This window comes from Protopterus annectens, chromosome 2.part0 (assembly GCF_019279795.1).
Source record: "Protopterus annectens isolate FY-2018-M chromosome 2.part0, PAN1.0, whole genome shotgun sequence".
NCBI lineage: Eukaryota > Metazoa > Chordata > Ceratodontiformes > Protopteridae > Protopterus > Protopterus annectens.
The window spans coordinates 1,251,664,013-1,251,684,689 of record NC_056728.1 but is presented as its reverse complement, the minus strand read 5'-3'; positions in this window follow the sequence as shown (position 1 = coordinate 1,251,684,689).

Below are 20,677 nucleotides of genomic sequence, written 5' to 3'. Positions count from 1 at the left end.
ATTTTTTCACTTTCTCAGTCACTTCTTTTTCCAAATGGTCCAAAGTTTCTTGGTCTATATAATGCTTTTTATGAATTTGTTGTATTGAACACAAATTTGCATTTGAATCTTTTGACAGTTGTCCTTGTGCAAGTATTTTTCTTTCCTCTAATTTCTCTCCTAATCTTTGTGAATATTTTCTGTCTAGAAATTCTGAGGTTCTTGCATAATAATAATGATACATGTTTTTTTCATATCCTCAATAGTCCACTCTGTCATTCTTATGGCTCATTTTTTACCCGTCAGTTTTTGTGTTTTTTTGTGGATTACTATTTCCTTCTACAGCAGTGGGGTCATCCTCTATCTGTGCCTGGCCTAGCCCCATTGTAGGATGGATATATGGATATATAGATGTGTGGTTGTATATCAAATAATCAAAGGTAGCTAACATTGCTACTCTTAAGTGTGCTCTGCATAATGTCTAAACTACGCATTATTTGTCATTGGAGAAGCTTACAAATGTTACATGCTTAAGTTTTACAAATGTTACATGCTTAAGTTAGGACATCCGTAGTTCACATGGTAGCAATACGCATATGCTACAGTACCAGCTGCCGTATGATACAAGAGAATGGATGTGACATGGCATGCAAATGTCACCCATGTATTAAAGTTATGGCAGTGCGAATTTATCTTAATTTATCCTTGTGCAGAGTACATTTGATGTATTATACTTCCATTATGTAAACGTGTGACATCTATAGGCCCCATCTCACAACTTGATAAGTTTCATGTATTCTCCATAGCTGATAATGCAACCACTGGGGCATTGCTCCTATCATCATTAATACTTCTATACAGGAACTTCCATTCTGTGATAGACAATTTTCAGGGTTAATATTAGTTATGCGCTGGGGAATAGTGTTGCATAGTGTGCACTAAACTTTTCCTAGATGGCAATTCCACACACTCATTACTGGGCATATCAGCTAAACTGTCACTCGCTATCTGAAATGGGAGTTCTTGCGTGTGAAGCATGTTCTCTTACAGATGACATGATGCTATATTTGTGGGAATATACACGTGATTTAATTAATTCATCCCTTGCTGATGTCATCAGTGTAATTGCCTCTACAGTGAGATGTGAATTTTTCTGCAGCACTACTATAACTGGTTTCTTGCCTCTCTTTCCTTGTAATATAGATCTCTGACTATACATAACATAGCTTTCACATTCAGTGATTTCACAAATCCATAGCGTGTACCTAGTTTTTCTGGTGGAATATTTATGCTTTATGTTGATGGCTTGTTATCCCTTGTTTGAGTGTAATAAACTGTGTAGTGATTGTTCTTTGAGTAGCAGTACCCATCAGTTAATGATACACTTCTCAAGCAAAATCACATTGCACATTTAACCCATGTATTAGCAGAACTGCCTGCAGTATCTGGGTTTTCCCACTGTGTTCATCTACAAATATTTCATAGCATATATCATTCTGTTATTATGATATTATCAATGAATCTGATGTAAGTGTGAATGTTTAGGTTACATGACTATATGTTTATGTATAAGAAGCGCACAATAAACTTCTTATATAGTAGGTTATTGTTAAATATAGTTCTATGTGACATATTGCATTTGCTAGAAGCCTATATAAAGCCTATATAACATAAGTAACTGCTCTTTATTACCTGCCTTTGGAAATGGCACGAGATCTAGTGACTTCATATACAGAGAACGATACAGATATGTTTGTATTATTAATAAAACGCTGTATGTTCTCTACTTGAGCATCATAGAATCTGTCATAAATTACATGTGAGGAAGCTAGCTACAGTGCTGTGGACTGACAACTATACATATTTTAAGTGGAGTTTCCCTAGAGAACACATTTTCCGCACATAAAGCAAGATGCTTAATGAAGGAATGACATTTTTTTGAGATCTGCTTTCTTGTAGTACACCATATTTATCCCATTTTTACAGCATATTTCTCTATGAATATGATGATATGTGGTAATACATTATCTCATTAAGTATGCTAGACTCAGAGTGTCTGCTATAGGTAACAATCGTAAATTGCGATAGCCTATGAAACTGTATTCACCCACTTGAAGTGATGGGGTATGCTGCATGCATGCTCATATGACATTTTTCATGACTGAGGTAATGATTTGGCCTGCTATACATTTCAATTGTATTTTCATTATAAGCATTTCATCAGCATATGTAATAATACGAGTGATGTATGCATCATACAGAACGTATGCAAGTGACAGCACTACAGTTAACGAGTGTTGCTAAGGACACATACTGTTCACATGCACTGTGTTATGCTCATGCAGTTTCTGCTTATACAATGTCTGTAATACAGATATTCAGGTCTATATCATATGTGCGAATCGCACAAATTGCGAACGCTCATAATATTGAACGTACCGGACCTTGAAGTGCTTTTTCTGAGATTGCGGTACAGTGAAGAATGGGATATTTGCTCTTTCCTCACTGTAGTGTGATCTTGGAGTTGGAATATATATTTAGTGGGGGAAGTTCGAGGTCTGGAAGGTTCAATATTATGAGCATTCACAATTTGTGTGATTCGCTCATATGATATAGACCCCAGATATTCATACTATTTTACATAGTTAATGGGTGTCTGATGATACAGTGGAGGGTATATATACTGGAAAACTGTTAATCCATATTGATTGTGATATATGAATGCAGTCCACTTTAATGTATGAATCTAAAATGTTATGACAGCATTGGTGGGCAGAAAGGACCTTTTCTATAAACCATGACCTGTTTTATGTTAATAAATTTTCTGTACTGTATACTTATATAATTATTTGGGGAATATACATTTTAACAGTCATTAAAAGGGGAAACCAATGTAATCTGCATTGCATTGGTTCACCTGTGTAATATTCACCAGGATTGGCATATTGTCTGTCAACTTTTGATCTATGGTAATTTAAACTGGTAAACTTACTGTTATAGGACATAACTTTGATAAAAGCTGTCCATCATGATGAGACTTCATTTTCAGATGGGTATAGAGATACATCAGGACAGCTAGACTTTTGAAGTGCAGTGATATGGCTGTATCTATTACCAAACTTCTTACATAGGCAAATCGGAGCAGATTAGCAAATCATACCAACACGATGTGTGCATCATCATCATCATCATCATCATCATCATCATCATCATCATCATCATCATCATCACCATCATCTTCATCATCATCATCATCATCATCATCAACAGCCCCCTTTTTCCCATTTTCTACATGGGATTGGGCTGTTGTGTCAACTGTCGCTCTCTCTCTCGCTCTATTCAATGCCACTCTCCTGTCTTCTTTATCACTCATGCCTGACTCTCACAGGTCTACTCTCACAGAATCCATCCACCTCTTTGCTGGACACCCTTGATTCCTCTGTCTTCTTCCTGTCTGTCTCAAATCTTCTTCATCAGATTGTCTTCTGCTTTCTTGCATGTGTTCAAACCACTGTAATTTGTTCCCTTTGACCTTTTCTGCAATTGAAGTTACTTTGGTTTCTGTTCTTATGTCCTCATTTCTTTGTCTGTCCCACAGTGTACATCCGATCACCTATCTCAGTCACTTCATCTCCATCACCTTTAGCTTTCTCAACTGCTCTGCCTTTACTACCCAGGTTTCTATCTCATATAATAGCAATGGCTGCACCACTGTTTTGTACACCTTACTTTTCAGCTTCTTGGGTATTTTTCTGTCATATACTACACCTGACACACTCTGCCAGTCAGCTGTAGCCCCACTGATTCTATCTTTGACCTCCTCATTCAGACTTCCCTTCTCCTCAACCACTCCTCCCAGATACCTGAAGCTGTTAACCTGTTCCACTATTTTCCCTTCTATCTCAAGTATTGGCTTCTTCTGAACTTGACCATTTGCTGTCATTACAACTGTTTTATCTGTACTCAGTTTCATCACTTTTGCCTTCAGTTTTGTGTTCCATTCCCCTAGTCTTTACTGAAGTTCTTGCTCAGAGTCTGCCTGTAATGCCACATCATCTTCATACAGCAACTTTGTTGATCTGTCCCCTCCAACCTGTTTGCTAATCTAGTCCATCACTACTATGAACAGTGCTGAGCTCAGAGCTGAACACAGCCATTCCCACTGGGAAGCCCTCTGTTAAGACCAGATGGCATAATGGTTAAGGTCTTTGTCTCCCATGCACAAAGTATAATGTTTGACCCTGACCTCTGGCCAATGCCTGTGCAAAGTTTTCATGTTCTCCTTGTATCTCTGAGGGGTTTCTCCCACTTCTGAAAAAACATGCTGTGTGTTTCCATTTCAAACTCACCAAAAAGAATGGAGCTGTGGGCAGCAGCACAGACTCTATATGATGCTTTGTAGGGGGAAGAGTTATATGAACCAACCACTTTGGGCATCTGCTGTGGTCCGTAGTATACTCATGATAGGAGATCACAGACTGCATGCCATGGAAGGACTAGCCACTTGCTGTTGTAAAATAAAGCTCCAGGTGATTTGGTGGTGTTGACTAATGATGTGTGCACTTGCTGTTTATTCAGGTGGTGCAGGGGGTAGTGCTACATAATTAAGGATGTCCTAACTTAAACATGTGATATTTCTTGGCATCTGCAGTGATGTATATCCTAAATATTAGACTTCGGCAATAATATGTACTTTTGACATTACGTACATCATGCTTAGAGTCATGATGTTAGCTACCTTTGATTGTTTGATGTACAATTTTATATATATATATATATATATATATATATATATATATATATATATGAATATCAAGTATATAACTGAACACTCAGGATATCAAATGTAGAAAAATATGTATCTAAAAAGATAGACACTCAAAATATCTAAAAATAAAACAATGAAATCCCTTCATCCTGCATGTGGGGGCAGCACCCTGCCTACCCCAATGCTACTTTTATATATATATATATATATATATATATATATATATATATATATATATATATATATATATATATATATATCAACTCTGAGACTGCACAGCAGTGGGAAAAGGACAAATTCCCAATCCCTACTATACCCCGATCTTGCACAAAGTAATGTCAGAACACTGAGATGATCTGACTATTTAGTCACTTGTGCCGGCATAAAGAACATTCAGTATTTCAATATTTTGAATATTTGACTATGGAGAGTCTTCCCATATATAGACATATGTATATATATATATATATATATATATATATATATATATATATATATATATACATACATACATATGTATGAATTCATTTTTTTGTAAAGTCTCTGCAAAGTACTAACCCCCCCACCAGCACCAAAGCACATGTAACATTACCCTACCTGATAATGGACTTAATGAAAATCTAAGGCCTGCTACCTGATATATCACCAAAGTATTGGTTGCAACGGGCATTAAGAATAGTTACTACATGCTGCTAACCTCAGTGCCAAAGATGCTGAGGATATCTTACCCTAGCAATGTATACAACTATCCTCCACATCCTTAACTCCAGCTACCCCACTTCCTGCCAAGGGACCTACTATCTGCCTGATTCTTTTCTCTTACTCCCTCCACTCTTACCCTCTAGTTGCCATAGAGATAACCCATAATATAATTATGAATTCCACCCACTCCCAAGCAAGAGTTCAGGGTCAAAACAGCCTGCATGGAAAACTCCATTTATAGCTGGAGAAATTATAGCACCGCAGTATGATATTAGCACAGACGTTTAATAAGAGCAATAATAACAAATTATAAAACAAATTAGGGTTTTCAGAATTATTGACAAAATAAAAGCATCTGACCAATACAAGCTGATTTTTCCAATAGAACAATGGACATTGGGATAACCCAATTTGAAAAGGTAGCTCAAAGAAAGCTCAAGAAACAAGGACAGACTGGGATTTTTGATGCAGACCCTTAAAAAAACAATAATCATATAGAATATTATATTCATAACGTAGCAGAAAATATTCTAAGAATTAAGCCAATATGGAAATGGAGAAAGGAAATGTTGCTGATAGGGGTGAATTCAATTAGGGATACAGGCAATAGTCAAGAGGGTCTGGAATTTATTGGAGAAAACTGGCAAAGGAACCAAGTTATTGGGAGCAAATAACTAGAGAGGGAAGGTAATGGAATAGGAAGATGCCAATAATGTATTTGGACTGCAGGTTAGAGACTCCCTTCCCTATCAAGGACTGATATCAGAGTATAGGAAAAGAGAAAGAAATAGGGGGTCCTAAATAAAAGGTCAGCACTGGTAGAGTTTTTTGTAGAATCTAGAACTGAAGCTGCTGTTAAAAAAGGAATAATTAGTAGACCATATAAAATATTGCATGATAACTATAAGAATTAGTCAGAGGAGGTTAGAAAGGATTGGGAAGAGAGCTTGGATAAGCAATTCACAAAGAAAGAATGGGGGATACATGTGTGTCTCCCAAATATGTCATAAAATCTAGAAGATTTAGGATCTTTGCTGGGAAATGTTTACACGGATATTTTTATACCCCAAGTACACTCCAGAGAATTTTTCCTCGGGTAGACAGCAAATCTTGGAAGTATCATGGGGAAGAAAGATATAATTGAGAACATATTTTCTGAGAGTGTAATGAGTTGGCAGACTTCTAAGTTTCCCTGCAGACTACTCTATCAGAGATGCTGGGTGAGCAAATTGGTGTAACTAGGGAAATGATTTTTCTTACCTACGATACAGAATTGGAACTGCCTAGACAGAGTAAGGCCTTTCTGAGGCTAATTCTGGTGACTGTCATAAAAGCAATTACTAGAAAATGAAAATCAAAGTCTAAAAAACTGCATTACAAGTAGTGAATGTAGTAACAGGGATAAAACAACTGGAAGTGGGATCTTTAGGAAAGGGTAGAAGCAAACTACATAGGAAAAATGGGAACTGTGGGAACAATAAATACATACAGGGAAGGAATGAGGTTAAAAGAAGCCAAGATTTGAATGAGCTACATAATGTCTGACTGGCAATGATTGGGTAGTTTGTAAGTGATATATAATGCTAGCACTGAAATTATGGCAATATGGTTTGTGATGTAAAATGCTTGCAAATAAGATTATGTCAATATGGCTTGTTTTCATTTATATAAATCTATGATTACCTATGTAATAAATGATAATTTAATAAAGATGTTTCTTGTTTAAAAAAAAGGAATATTCAACCAAATAATACTAAACTTTTAAAATGCAATAATTTAATAAAGGCATTTTGAAAAAAAAAAGCATCAGGGTTTTCAGAATCGTTGGCAAAATAAACAGATTTGGCCAAAAATCTGACCCCAAATGCTAATGACATGTATCTATAAGGACACGCGTGTCTCAAAGAAAAAGTGAAACTGTAAACACTACTGAAACAATTGTGTGGTGGCAATTATTTAATGGCAATCTGAAATAGTATCCATAAAAAGAAACTCCTTGCAGTCTGTCTTATAATTGGGTAACACCAGTTAGCTTTTAATTTTCCCGGGAAGGGATTTCCACAACTAGGTCCCTTGGTTTAACAAGCCATTGGCAATCACTGGAGGGAATGAAGATGAACTACTAATTTATTCTCTGTGGTACTGCTGGGTCTGCCTGACCTGCCTGATGGTTTACTTCTATGGTGCTGTGAAGAAATCTGCCATGGGGTAGTTTTATCATTTTGTAAAGTAGAGTATAAATAAGCAGCTTTGGCTTTGATGTGACTATGAGCCACTTTGCTTCAACCAGAGTCAGACAATGATGCTCATTTTGTGGGGAGCACTTATAAAGATACAGATTTTGTTTTATATTCCTGGAAGTTCAATTATTAGCTTAATGTGCTTGTAAATGAGGATGCAGCATATTCTAAAATAAGGAGTATATTTTCTTTAGACAAAATTAATCTAATGTTTTTAGTGAGGAAGTAGGAGGTACTTTGGCATGTTGCCAGAAAAAAAAATTGGTTTATGCTATGTCAGAAGGGAGGGTCAAGGTTGATACATTAGGAAACTAGGAGCAAACTGAGGAAGTACGCAAGATACAGGAATCGTTCACAGATAAAATACCTGGGGTTATGGCAAGGGCATGGGGAATAAACAAAAGGTAAGAAGAAGAGAAAGAACAATGTGCTTACTTAGGAATGTGAGACTAGTATTTTGCACAAAAGACAGGGCCTACAAAAGGTGTAAAAGTGGGAATGGGGAGATTGAAGAAGTACAATACAAACAGGCTAGTAAAAGGACAACAAAGATGATAAGGGTATAAAAACAAAAGTTTGAAGAAAGACGGCAGGTAGGATCAAAAGGTTTATAACAAGTCTATTAGCTTAACAGGGAAGGGAAGGACAGACCTGGTCAGGATGAGCAAAGATGGAACCATGAAGTGTTGAAAGACTGGGACCAAAAACAGAGGTACACAATGAATGATGTGCTTCAATCTTTTCAAAAAAAAAAGAACAAAAATAGGATGCTATGCTTGGAGACAGACTGGGTAAAATAGAAGTGACTCTGGGCAGACATTAGAATAAGGAGAAAATTGCTGGAGAAGAAACTGGCTGCCTTTAGGGAGGATAAGGCATGAGGAACAGATAGTCTGTCTCCTAGAATACATAGAAATCTGTCCAGAGTGTTGGCAGATCCCATGGCAGAGTTCTTTAGCAGATCACTAGCTAGCTCTGCATTGGTACTCTTATGCAAGGATGGAAGGGCATGAGAAATGTTGAGAACTGCAAGCATGTTAGTTTATCATTAGTGTTAGGTAAAGTCATAGAGAGAAGCCCAAATGAAAGCATGGTTGCATTTCTAGAGGGCAACAGTCTTCGGGACAGCAGCCAACACAGGTTCATTGCCAGGAGGAACTTTTAGTCAAAACTGATCTGGATTGATAGGTTACAGGTGAACTAGACAGGAGAGTACAAGGAGAGGTAGCTTTCCTGGTCTTCAGGAAAGTCATTGACTCAAAGCTACAGAGAAGTCTGATAGAAATGCTGGAGTAATCTGTGGCTGATTTCCAGAAAGAAGAACTGGACTGATGTATGCTTGAATGGTAGAACACAAAGTAGGAGGTACTATGCCAGGAGTTAAGAAGATGACTAGTAGAGTACTGTAGGGGTTTGGTCTGTGTCCACTTCTCTTCAGTGTGGTAGTCACATATGAAGGAAAAGCAGACAGGATCAACCTCTTCACTGATGACATAAGATGAGTACAACAATGGAGAAATAAGGTGGCCTCTAGGGAAGGATTTGGATAGGCTGATCCAGTAGGAAGAATGATGTCAACAGAGATTCAGCCCAGACAAGTGCAAAGTGCTGCACTCGGGTTACAGCAACCCTGCTGTGAAGTTATCAGCTGGGGGAAGTGGAACCAATGGCAACAGGGTCAGCTGGAGAAGTGGAACCAGTAGAGACAGGGTCAGCTGGAGGAAGTGGAACCAGTGGAAACAAGGTCATCAGGAGGAAGTGGAACCAATGGAAACAGGGCAGAAAAAAAGTATTTGACAGTGTTGCTCATACAGGATAATTAGAAGCAAAGTAAGATGGCAGTAGCAGAAGCAATCAGTTTGCTAGGGTGTAGCCTCATGTGATAAACTTCAGAAGTAAAGAGGCCATATACCCCTCGTCTGATCATACCCTGAGTATTGTGTGCAGTTTTTGAAGCCATTTGAATAAGGGACATCAGACTGTTTGAAGGAATCAAGAAGAAAACATCCAGAAAGATCAGTTGGGTGGAGGGAAGGGATGTAACCAGAAATGAAACAGAGTAGGGCCCTTCTTTCTTGAGAAATTTAAAGGCTGTGGAAGCTGATATTGTTGCACTTAATCCTTTTTGGGAGATGATGTAAAGGGATCACCACAAAGAAGAAAGACAAAGCAGGAAGGAGGCAGTACAGGCAGCAGATTGAATGGACTAAATAATCCCTGAATTTCTGAAAGTACTCCTTCACAGAGGTGGTTGTATGCCCATGGAATGGACTACCAAAATGGAAGGTGAAAATGGAAGCCACAGAGGTACTCAGAAGGGCATAGGGAAAAGTAGAGAAAAGGTATGAATAAAAGCAGAGATGGGGGCAGACAGAATGTTAAATTCACTTATAGGGCAAGTTGCATAGGCTTACTGCCTTATTTTGTCACATGGCAAATGTAGCATAAGTCCAGGTTTGGGAGAAAGCTGATTTGTTTATTCATATATTTATTTACTCTTTGTTAGCTGGGTTAGTCACACAAGGCCAAGGGTTTCTTTTCAGAGGAGATCCATGCTGTTATTCATACTTAGTAGGGGAAATTTAGCCAGGGCACTCCAGAACTTCCCCTAGTCTCTTTTTTTTTTGATAAGTGCGATGGGATCTTTTATATCCACCTGAGTTACCATCAACTCAGAGCCTCAGTTCAGCATCTCATCTGAAAGATGAAACACTCACTAGTGCAGTATCCCCTTATGCTGCACTGCAGTGTCAGTAGTTGAAAAGTATTTCAGCTACCTGGTGGGGAAATAGAACCTAGTGCCTTCTGATCTTCTGACCCCAAAAGCTACTGTGTTGACTGTTGAGCTACTGAGACACTTATGTGTTGAGTGAATGTGAAGACTGGGTCAAACCATACTTACAAATATTTTAATGCATTTTCACTGTTTCTGTGGTGATATTATGCACTTTTGGATGGTTCAGAAAACTATAAAGCTTTTATAGGTATTAAAAACCATAATGTTTGATTTTGCAATGCCAACCTTTAGACAGAATTTTAGAGGATAATTCATGTAGGATTCTGGTAGTTTCAGGTAATTTCTGTAGCAGGAACAGTGGGGTTTGTTAAGGCTGATCATTATTACATTACCTAAAAGTCATAACAGGAGTCCAACACAAGTCCTATGGCACCTTTTTCCACTAGAAAGGGGTAACATAATGACTCAGCAGTTAAGATGTCTCTCTCCCAGGCCTAAAGGTTAGGTTTTAGTCCCGACCTTTGGTCTGTATCTATGTAAACTAGACACCTCCAAAATACACACTGATTGATTTATTGTTCTAAAATGACTGTATGAGCTGCATTTTTCATCTGTTCTTGTTTCCTGGGTCATGCCTAAAAGGGATCTGAGACTGACCAGGTAACTTTCTTGGTTAACATATGGATAACCGAGAAAAATATTAAGCAAAGTTCCGTAATAACAGAAAAGGATCTGTCCTGTAGGTAGCTTTTGGACTATTATAAACTATTTCCTTGTTACCTCTGCCACAGAAACTAAGTGTAGTCAGTAGTTTATGCTACTGCACTGAATCAAATGCTTTTGCAAGATGCTTAGGTGCAGTCTCTCAAATCTTGGCCAACATGCTATATTTCATTAACTCACTTCCTGATTTTTGATAAAAAAATTCTTGTGAACTAAATGCTTATGGTAAAAAAAATATCTGTTCAGCCATGTTGACACTTGAAAGTTTTGTTGTGTTTCTTGAAATGCATGATTGCAGTTAGAAAAGACCTGAACAATGACCATCAATCCTTTTTCATCATCCAGTTATAGCAAAAGGCTTTACACACTGTTTTCCCTTCCTCTGAGACTTTATTTCTGTCCAGAATCAGTTAGGGTTACTCAGAAATGCTAAATGTCTTTGTTTTGTTTATTGGGTTTTAGTTTTGTTAGTGATACTTTTTAAGTAGTTTCTCATACTGCACAACTGTAGATTGTTTTCTTGTCTGTTACTGTTTTTGTACTTTTTACAAATTACTTTTCTGTTAGTGAAGACTTTGTGAATTTCAGAAATGATCTGTCCAGCTCTGTTTTCTTTTTTTTCTTTCAAACTTTTATTTTATTGTATTTTTCAACATTTAATATGCAAAAATATACAGCATGACATTTCTTCATGAACAAATTAACCTTTAACTGACAATTAACAAGATACTGTCTTTTACCTACTAGTCACGAGATGACAAAGTTCTAGTGTCTAAAGAGAATGGTTCATTTATACAATTAAATTGAATGTTTGGAGTAATACAGACATACATTTAGAATGAGTGCTACATAGCAGAATTCTTTTACACATAATATATGCAACTGTTTACATATAGTGCTACAATTTATTGAAGTTAGTGTGTGATCACTTCATTACAATGAAAGACAAAAATAAAACCATCAGTCTACTATCTGTTAGAATTTTATGAGGAAGAGACTTCGAGAATCAATGTAGAGATAAGTTGATAGATGTGTTTTTGTTATATCCTATTTCAAAACGTGTTCTAGGATAAGATTCCAGAAGTTGAGACACTTCATGCGCTTATTGCTATTACCTATAAATAGTTTGTGAGATATGATATATTTAGAGGCCATATTAATAAAGCCCTTCCATTCTATTTTTGACCTGTCAAGTGAGTTCTGGGTGATGTACAGTTTGACTAATGCAAATAGAGCTATCAGGATATTCAAGTCAGACTTGAGCATATCAGTAGGACTCACATGCAATATAGCAAATTCCCAAGATAGGGTAGATTTCCCATAGCCCATTTTCTGAAGTTTGGCCTGTAATGAGTTCCATAGGTTATGTGCATATTTGCAGTACCAGAGAATATGCAAAAGGTCCATCGGTTGTGATGGACAAAAAGGGCAAAGAGGAGAAGCACTTGGGAAGAACTTGTTTAGACGTTCTGGTGTATAATAGGCATTATTATTTATCATTAACTGGGTATATACAAGCTTCTTAAAGGGGGAGAATTTGATTGTGTTATTAAAAGCAAGAGTGAGTTGGACATCAGTTAAATTAGGATTTTTATCCTTCCAAAAGTGAGCATATGTAAGTGAAGATTGGTATTTAATAGCCAAAATTAATTTGTATGAGGCTGATACCATCTTGATGTTCTGTAGTCCTATCTCACCTTCATTCTTACGTATGGGTTCAGAACCGATCCTCGTCTCTGACTCGACTGATTACAAAGCTCAAAGTCTCTTAGTTGGCTTGTGGTAAGGTAGGTATCCCATAGTGCACTAGTAAAATCCCCAGATCTCGTTTGCCACGTCTACAAGTTCAGAAGTGCTTCTTGCTTGGCCGTGGCTAAGTTGAAAACTTTTCTTTATTATCATATTTTTACTGATATTTCTTGACATATATAGCTAGTTATACTTAGTATTAGTGATAGTTTTTTCATAAGTAGTTTATAGAAGTGATTTTTGCTATTTCCTTAGTTAGTTTTGAGAACTTGTTGGCCGTTGGGCCCTTGTTGTTCTCTGTGTGGTATCCTGTGTGCTAGTTTCTGATATAGTTCATATTACTGTAGGTCCGCGTTTGTGTTAGGACCTTGTTTTTGATATTTTTCTAGATTAATATCATGTGCAGTGTTGCTTGCCTTTTCATAGTTAGCCTGCTGTTTAACATTCTGTTTTTTTTCGGCTTTGCTTCTTTCTGCTTTCCGCAGCTAGGTCCGTTTAAGTTAGAGGATCTAGTCCTCTGTTTAACTTTGAATCTTTTCTAATAGGGCTAGGCCCGTTTAAGTTAGAGGATTAGTCCTCTGTTGTTTCTCCTCTCTGTGTGTGTTGGTTTGTTGGGACTAGGCCTGTTTAAGTTAGAGGACCTAGTCCTCATTGTATTTGGCGTGTATCTCTCTTAGGGCGAGGCACGTTTAAATTAGAGGACCTTGTTCTCCTTCTTAATGTTTCATACAGCTCTTTATAGCCATGTCTAAAGAGTCCAAAGACCATAAACCTTTGGGTTTTAAAAAGTGCCTTAAGTGCTCCCAAAAATGTTGATTACAGATGATCACAGTAATTGCATTTATTGCCTCAGAGCCATTCACCTCCAGGAGAGAAAGAACAAATGAATTCTGACAGGTCTCCTCAAGCCTTCCTTCAAGGAAGACTTAGCAAGCTCTTCTTCATCTTTCAAGTCTTATTCATCTAGAAAAGAGAAAGTCAAGTCGGCCAGGAGACATTCTCTGGCACCGACTATTTTGTCTGAACCTCCTCAGAAAACATTAAAACTAGATAAAGCTTCTACCTCTTCGGCTCCACTGTCCTTGGAGCCAAGCGAGGTGGTCGATGTTGACACTGCAGTGTCAGCCCCAAGTTTTTCGGAGCCGACTACTGAAAAATTGCATTGGAGCCGATCCAGAGAGCTTTTGCTAGTCTCCCCATCTTTATGATCTCCCATTTTATAAAGATTCAGGTCACCTACCCTGTCATCTAGATCCTCCAAGAGCCTTTCAGAAGAGGATGTAGAGAGAGTAGTGCTTATACTCTTGAAGTCATCTACTTTGCCCAGATTGTTGTTGGCTCTGACCCAGTCAGTTCCGGAGCCATCCGAGACCATTCTCCCTGTTGTGGTTTCTCCTCCGAGCTGAGTTGGGCCTTTGGAGCCAGAGTTTTTGGCGCCTCTTGTTGTGGAACCCTCAGTTTCAGCCCCTCTTGTGGCTGTCTCGGAGCTGAGTTCTGCTCTGACACCTTTGGTGCTGTCTGTGGTGTCTAGGAGCCAAATCTCACAGGTCGGCCCCAAGGACACTTGGACCCGAGCCTCTTTGGTTCTGAGTCTCCATCTCGGTGCATCGGCTAGGGTGAGCTTGGACATCTCAGAGTCGATCACTTTGAAGCTGAGGACTACCTCCATTTCCTTGGAACCGGGGCTGTCTTTGGAGCCAGAGAGATCTGCATTCGAGATGATGAGGAGCATGCTGTCTTGGTCATCATCTTCATGCAATGGTACTGATACTCTTTCCCCTCAAGCACCAACCTTTGTCTCAGCACCTTCTCTCTCTCTTGGCAGCAGAGACCCGCAGCCTCAGGAGCCCCCATTGGGTGGCCCCCAGTCTTTTGAGATGTCTCCAGAATACCCTTCTGAGAAGCCCCCTCAGAAGAGGACATGCAAGAGGAAGCATGTTGACTCCCCGGATGAGTCCGTCCTCTCAGACACTGACCTCAAGGAGTCAGAAGGGTCCCCCAGTTCGTCATCTGATGATGTCTCCTTTGTAGACATCTTAGAGATCCTGAAGCAGAGAGATGGCTGGCCCACTGTCACCCCTTCTGATGAGGAGTCAGTGTACCTGAAGGCTTTCAGGTCTCAACCTTCAGCCTCTTGGGTGCCTCCATCTTTTGATGAACTCATGGACCTGGTTAGTCGAAAGGTGTGGGAAACTCCTGATGCCATGGAGCCAGTCCCTGGAAGACTGAACAAATTTCTTTCGGCCCCAAAAGAGAAAGAGTTTTTGACCAAGCGTGTGCCTGTAGATGCCATGGTGGTGGCGGCGGCCACTAAGAAGGAACTAATGGGGACTTCTTCATCTGTCCATCCACTGAACAAGGAGTCTCGAACGATGGATAGAAATGGGAAGCATATCTTTTCTTCAGTGGCTTTTACCCTCAGATCGCTGAACTATCTTACACATTTTACTAGACTTCAGAGAGATCTCCTCAAGGAGCTAGGAGATAGTCTTCAAGGTACGTCTACTGAAGGAGTCCCTGAGAAGGTGACTGCTCAGTTGTCCACCTTAAATTCCATTGTGAACTCCTCCATGAGGCTGATCTCCTGTGCAGCGGACAGAGCGAGTAGGGCAGCGGGTTCGGGAGTTTCTCTTAGGAGACACTCCTGGATGCGCTTATGTAATTTTGCAGAGCCTTTCAAGTCTACCTTTACCAATGCCCCCTTTGATGGTTCTTCTCTGTTTGGACCAAAGGTAAAAGATACACTCATCAGATGCGAACAAGAAGGGAAAACTCTCTCTTTCATGGGATTATGTTTTACCATCCCTATCTGTAAGGTGATGATATGTTTTGAAGCATGTGTGTCAGCACACATGTTTTACTGTAAATGACACATATCACAAAGGTGAAAATGGAAACCGTAGGTGCATGGTATGCTGATGCTGAGGCAGTGGAACTGCCATCATAAAGAACCAACGTAACACTGGTTTGCCATCTAATGTGTACCTGTGCATGTTGTAATAGCAGGCAACACTCTAATGTTGTAATGTTATATGAAGAAAATAAATGATGTAGCAAAGAGGTTGTATGACTTGGGGTTTAATATTTATTTGGTACATATCAAGTATGGACTCATGGTCAAATGGAGGCATCTGTAACAGCACTGCACATCCATAAAAATGTCAGTATCATACACAAGAGAGAACCTGGGCATATATGTACACTGCAATCTATCATGTTAGTCATGCAAAAAGAGACAGCCTGTGACATCAGACATGTTATATACCACTAACATGTAAAGTAGAAAATGGTCAGCACAGCAGTTATCTTTGCCACAGGATCAGGGTGACACAACAAGACACACACTTGGGATAACTGTCAGTGTTACACTAACAGAGATAAGGGGGCCCATGGTAATGGTTCACATCACTGTCCGTCTGACCCTGTAAATAGTACATAATAGCTGTGTGTGCTGATGTGCTCATACTGTTATGTACATTTGTCTGACTGTGCACTCTTAAAAGATAAGCTTTTAGTACATAACCTGCTTGTGCATCTACATTCACAAACAGGGCCTATTCATGGTCAGAAACTCGTATGATCCTGTGTGTATCATGTTATACCATAATTCACAAAGACTAGACTTATAATTTGCCAGAATGTGCATATAATTTGATATAAATGGAGCAGGTTGGCTTCCTGTAGATCTAATGACACATATCCACCCTTCACCAGTCTCATGTGGATACTGACTGATTACAACCATATCTGCCATGTCTGCAGGTTTACCTATTATTATGTACTACTGTTTTAGGATACAGCAAAAGTATGTATGTATGTAGAGTCATATTGAGTGCCACTGCAGCATATTATTTGATGGTCCCATTGCTTTCTATGTTGACTTCAGTGACATCAGCTCCATCTAATGTGCTTATGTGAAAATGCGACATTTAAGAAATAGTTACAAATTTGTTTCAAGCATGATGATGTGTTAAACATACAACTGACTTTCAGGTTCACATATTACTCTCTCACACACACACAAACACACGCACACACACACACACATATATATATATATATATATCTATATATATTTATATATATATATATATATATATATATATATATATATATATATATATAAATATATATATATATATATATATATATATATATATATATATATATATATATATATATATATATACTCAACACATTACATAAGGTGTGTAGCTCAACATGATCAATTGTATTCATGTCTGTTCCATATGTCCACTGTATTATGATCATGTGGTAATTATATTGAGCTGTGCAGGTAAATGTAAGTGTGGAGACATTTGCAGCTATAGCTTAGATGAAGTGGGGTGTAGTGGTAATGATGACTGCAAAAGACTATGAACAGCCCCACAGACACTGGTTTAAAGCATGTCTCTGGCTGTGTGACATATACTCAGCTGCATATTGGCTAGTGTGTGTGGTACATACTGTTAACATGTTGGTGTAAGTATATACCTGGCACAAGTTGGTTGTCATATGTGCTTATTACAAATATATGTGAGAGGTTGCTGTACATTTCTAACACTTTCATGTGTTTTCCTGCATTGAAGTAGATTGTATAAGTGAAGCAGTAAGGTGTCTCATATCACTGATGAGGATCTGTGAAAAAGTGCATTTATGCATAGTGATATGTACTTTTATATTTGTATATGTCTAGGAGAAGTAGACAGGACACCTTCACACATAGGGTGTATGAGATTGAGCTCCTGTGACAGCCTGGCAGAAGTCTTCTTGAATAGAAAGGCTATGCACTGTGTGGAGGACACAAGTGTGGCAAAATATAACCAGCATGGTAAATGCTGTGGGTGGTCACATCCAATTACAGCAGGCATGCCATCTGCACTGCCCAAACATGATCCTCTGTGCAGCCAACAGGCTCCATCATTATGAGAGGGAAAAAATGTCACTGGTGGAGGACTGCCTGTTGCTTCCCCTATTGTTATGCCATTATTCTTGGCCTTACACTATAACACATGCCAGGACCAATATATTCTAGGAGGAGAGATACAGGCCGGTGTGCCAAAACACCATGATATGTGTATTGTTCACCTACATGACAGTACAGTACATGGCAGTTACATGGACATGCATTCCAAAATGCCTTCTCTGTTCATTTATATTTCACCATAACAACCAATTGAACAACACAGCAATACACTTTGACTGAGGACAGACCTGGTAAGACTGTCTGCATATGATGTTTATTAATCTGTTCATAGGTTCATAGGTAGGTACTAGGCTATCTGCCCGAGGGCATTTCTAAGCTTAACCAGAGTGTGTCAGCTTTCGCCGCCACATTGATTAATTAACTGAGCCTGTGTCAAGCAGAGCCAATGAAGTGATCCCGGGGTGTATTTTCTGTTACCCATCCACTCGTCAAGGTTTCTCTTGAAGAATGTTAGTGAGGGGCTCTGCCTAATGTAGTTAGGAATTTTGTTCCAAAGCATGGGGAATCTCTGTGACAGAAATCAATCCCTCCAGCATGTTCTATTTATTGTTGTGGTGAGGTTTAGCTCACTAGAGCACGTGGCTCGCAGTGACTTGGATTTCTTTAGATGGAGCATGTTCATCAGTTCTGATTTGGACATGGCTTTGTAAGTCAGGCAGAGATCACCTCTGAGTTAGCGATATGCCACTGAGTACAGCCAAAGCTTTTTCAGTCGGTCTGCATAGGTCATATATTGGAGGCCAGTAATCCTCTTGGTGAGGTACTTTTGTGGTCTTTCTAGCTGTTGGAAGTGTCTTGTGAGGTACATCCCAAATGGGGCATTGTACTCTATGATGGGTCTGATGAGTGACGAGTAGAGGGGCACTATAACCTCTTTATTTCTAGATGCGAACCCCTTAGTAATTAGATGGGCCACATAGAAGGATTTCCTGACTACTTTGGCAATATGATTGTCAAAGGAGAGATTACTATCTACCTGGGTCTCCAGATTTCTTATTACCTCTTCTGTATTAAGGGGGCTGCTACCTATGTGGTAATTCGTGGGTGTTTTGTTTTTCCCAAATGGGATGACTATGCATTTTTTGGCATTTAGCTTGAGGCCATGACTTTGACACCGGGTGTCTGTCTCAGTAAGGCCTTTTTGGAGGATGTCCATGTCAACCAGAGAGTCAATTATGGCTCCCAGTTTGCAGTCATCGCCGAACTTAGTTAGACATAGTCCTCCTGTGTTTGCCTGTACTTCTGAGAAGTATTTGCTGAACAGTAGGGGTCCCAGGACCGAGCCTTGCAGGACACCATTTGTGACTGGTTTAGAGTTGGACCTGGAGCCTCCTATTCTTACCGTGTGAGTTCTGTCTGTAAGCCAGTTGGCAACCCATCTTGTGACGTAAGCTTGTGAGTTTTTCTATAATACCTGAGTGAGGAATGGTGTTAAACGCCTTGCCGAGGTCAAGATAGGCTGTGTGAACCACCTTTCCTTCATCTATGGCCTTGGTGACTGTCTCAAAGACGTCAACCAGGTTTAGTAGGCATGATCTGCCCTTAACAAAGCCAAACTGGGTCGGGTCAAGTGTTTGGAGGTTCCCAATGTCTTTGTTAATGAGTTCCATGATGATGCGCTCCATAGCCTTGCAGACCAGGCTAGTCAGGCTTATGAGGCGATAGTTACCAGGGTCATTTGTGGCCCCGCCTTTGTGGAGTGGAATAACCATTACTGTGTGCCATTCTATGGGCACGTAGCTTGTGGAGAGGCTGAGGATGAACAGCGTGTTTAGGTGGGGGGTTATTTCGTTCTGTAGTTCATGCAAGACGCATCCTGGGAAACCTTCTGGCTCCATTGACGCTGTGTTTTTGGCTTTTGAAAGGGCTCTTTTCACCTGTGCGTCTGTGATTTCCAGGACACTACACTTTTCCGGGATTGTTGTGGGTCCTTTTGGAGGTGAGAGGGGGGTGAAATTCGCACTGAATCTATCTGCCAGGATGTTGGCAATATCAGTAGGTTCAGTATATTTTGTGCTATTTTGCACTAGCTCAGAGCATATCTGTGAGTTGCCACTTAGATTCTTAACATAGCTAAAGAAGGCTTTGTGGTTATCTTTTGAATCCTTGGCTATTTTTCTTTCTAAGTTAGCCTTGGATGATTTTATGAGGGACCTTAGTTTCTTACTGATACTGATCAGGGATGTCTTTCCTTCTTGGGATTTGCTTTTTTTCTGAACTAGTTTCCTCCTTCTATTATATAGCCTGTTTATTGCAGGGGTCCACCAAACTGGTTTCCTTCTCTTAGGGGAGTGAGTCTTGGTTTTGCTAGGGATGGTATGATCCATGCATCCTTGTAGGTGCTCATAGAGTGCATTTGTAAAGGATTCTGCATCTTGGGCAGCGCTATCCTTTAGCATGGGGGCTGTGAAACTTACCACCTCTGTCTTAAGTAAGGTGAAGATTGCTTTAGAAAAGTTTTTCACTGTGGTTTTCTTGGTTGGGGGTGGTGATGGGGTGTGGACATCCAGAGAGATTAGTTAATGGTCTGATCTAACCAGTGACAGGTTGACCTCCGGTCTGGAACACCTGTCGCCCATGTTGGTGATGACCAGGTCCAATATGTTTTCACCTCTGGTAGGGGAGTTTACCAGCTGATTCAGGGCGTTTGAGTTGATAAATTCCAGGAAGCGCTGAGCCTGGGAGTTTGTACTCAAGTAGTTTTCCCAGTTAATGGTAGGGTAATTGAAATCGCCCAATATCAGGGTGTTTGGTAGGACCTTCATGTTTTCCAGTGTCTCCAGAAAGGCAGA